This window comes from Oryx dammah, unplaced genomic scaffold (assembly GCF_014754425.2).
Source record: "Oryx dammah isolate SB20612 unplaced genomic scaffold, SCBI_Odam_1.1 HiC_scaffold_4136, whole genome shotgun sequence".
Taxonomy (NCBI): Eukaryota; Metazoa; Chordata; class Mammalia; order Artiodactyla; family Bovidae; genus Oryx; species Oryx dammah.
In genome coordinates, this window is record NW_024074100.1 from 538 (window position 1) to 3431 (window position 2894).

At 39.7% G+C, this 2894-nt stretch overlaps 1 pseudogene; it reads left to right on the forward strand.

Moving 5' to 3' along the window:
- Positions 1-1409: 1409 nt before the first annotated feature.
- On the forward strand, positions 1410-2690 carry LOC120859894 (annotated as a pseudogene).
- The last annotated feature ends 204 nt before the right edge of the window (positions 2691-2894 follow it).

The window sequence follows — 2894 nt, forward strand, 5'->3', positions numbered from 1 at the left end:
TCTGATTGCTCTGGTTATAGAACTGCCAGTATAATGTTGAGCCAAAGTGTGTAATAGACTTCCTTGTTAGGTTCCCCATCTGAGAGGGAAAGCTTTCAGTTTTTTGTTGTTAAGTATGATGTTTGGTGTGGGTCTTTTACAGGTAGCCTTTGATTGAGAAAGTTCTCTTCTGTTCTTAGTTATTAAGTGCTTTTGTAACCCCTATAATGCAAAGATGCTAGATTCAGGGAAATGCTTTTTCTGCAGGCAGATGTGTTTTGTGTTTCATTGTTTTACAATGGCATAATGTTGACTGATTTTCGTATAATGAACCAACTTTGCATACCTCCGTAAATCCCATGTGATCATGGTGTACAAACTTTTTTATATGTTGTTAGGTGTTGTTTGCCAGTATTTTGTTAAGGACTCTTTCACCTGGGGTCATAAGGGATATCGGTTGTGTGTGTGTGTGTGATGTCTCTGTCTGATATTGGGATGAGAGAAATACTGGCATCACTTTGCCTGCTGTGTGGGGAAGAGACCTGTGGAGTAAAGGTTGAAGCATTATTGGATTTAAGTTTAGCCAGGATTAGAGGGAGAAATTTAGGATATATCAGTGTGGAATTGGGGTGAGATTATCAAGAGAGTTCATTCTCTATTTCCTAGGCCTGTGTTAAGTGCTTGACATTGAATTATGCTGTTTGTTAACTGTGTATAGATACTTTCTACTTTGAATTTGCTACCTATTTTCTTTATTAAGATTTATGAAATTAGAATTTGTGAATCAGTTGTAATGTGGATTTAAGAGATATTTTCTTCCCAGTTTACTACAAAACAAGATGCCATTGAATAGCTGATGCCTTTCATAAAGAGCTGTTAACCTTAAGTCTAAGAAATAAGCATGTGTGTCTTTAAGATACATAAACACGTTTAAAAGTTATGAATTTGCCCAAGAAGATGCAACTGGTGTGTCGTTAACTTAGAATTCCAATTTAATCTTCTTTGACTCCAAAGTCCATGTACTCAACACTGTACCATAGTGCTTTTGTAAAACTACTCGTACTTTACATGTGATTTCACCTAATGATCAGTAGTGATGGTGTATTGTTGTTGTTGTTGTTTTTTCTTTTCTTTCTTTTTTTAAATAGAAGACATCAAAGTGAACATGGGAGAAAGCTATGATTCTAGCGTGATATAGACATCTGGTTATAGGTTTTTCAGCTGTCATTCAGTCTCTTTGACACTCAGTGTTTTTGTCTGTAAGATAAGGGTGTTTATAACTAACCCTAGAGTTTTGGAAATAATCAAATTGCACATTTTTCTGTACTTAACTAATAGGTAGTATGTTTATACTTAGGTGGCAGTTTGTATAAAGGAAGCGCTGGGACTTGTGGCCGCACCCTGTAAGAATGAAAAAGTGTATTAACAATATGGAACCACCATGTATGTTACGTGAAGAAGAACAAGAGCCAGAACTACGGAAGAGTGAGGGAGAAACCAAACAAGTAGATGATGATGATGATGAAGTGATCTTGGTTGGAGAAGAACATGTAAATGAAGATGCTGATGTGATCTTTGTTGGGATGACCTCAGCTTACAATCGTTTCAAACATACTGAACAGAGTCACCCCAGGTTCTTGGTCAAGGAGAAAAAGGTATGGTCACTTCAGGAAAGGTAACACTCACAAATTACAGCCTGTTAGTCATGTGACTCCTACATCAGAAGCAAAGAGTGTCTTGCGGGTTTCTGACTCTGAATCAAGATCAACAGGTAGTCCTGTTATTATTGAACCTTTGTCTCAAGCTGATGATAAAAATATTTCTCCACAAATAGTACCTAGTAGCTTCTCAAAGGAGTTATGTTCTTCTTTGATTACCTTCACAAGTTCATTGCAGCATCCAGCAGCAACAGCAGTTTCTGCAGGAGATATGAATAAAAGTCCTCATGGATCAAAGCGAGTTTTCACTTCGGAAACAAAGAGCACAAATCCCAAAAGGCCTAAACTCAGCGATGGCATGATAGGGGAACATTCTTTAGGTTTTTCCCCTTCAGGTATTGTTCATCCAGTGACTACTCAGCAAAGCACACCAGACCATGTCCATACCTCACTAAGCCATGTTCAGCATGGAGAACCTTGTCCAACACCTTTGGCAAAGGACAGTGTTCATTGCAAGCCTGTAAGACCTTCAGGGGGAAATGGACTGACAGAAACTGATTTTCCAAGTTTAGCAAGTCCAAACAAGATTGTTGATGCCACAGGAGGAAATCTGATTGTGTTACTTCGTGACTTCTACTATGGAGAGCATATAGGGGTTGGGCAGCCAGAACCGAAGACTCACACAGCCTTTAAATGCCTCAGCTGCCGGAAAGTTCTAAGAAATGTCAAGTTTATGAATCACATGAAGCACCACTTGGAACTTGAGAGGCTGAGAGGTGACAGCTGGAAAAACCACACCACCTGCCAGCACTGCCACCGCCAGTTTCCTACTCCCTTCCAGCTGCAGTGTCACGTTGAAGGTGTCCACACTCCCCAGGAGCCCTCCGCAGTCTGTCAAATCTGTGAATTGTCCTTTGAGACAGATCAGGTTCTCTTAGAGCACATGAAAGACACTCATAAGCCTGGTGAAATGCCCTATGTATGCCAGGTTTGCAGTTACAGATCATCATTTTTTGCAGATGTGGATGCACATTTCAGAGCATACCATGGTAACACTAAGAATTTGCTTTGCCCATTTTGTCTCAAAATTTTTAAAACTGCAGCACCATACAGACGTCACTATAGAGGGCACTGGAAAAAGAGTTTTCACCAGTGTTCCAAATGTCGGCTACAGTTTTTAACTTTCAAAGGGAAAACGGAGCACGAGAGCCAATGTCATCAAATGTGTAAGAAGCCTAAGCAGCTAGAAGGATTATC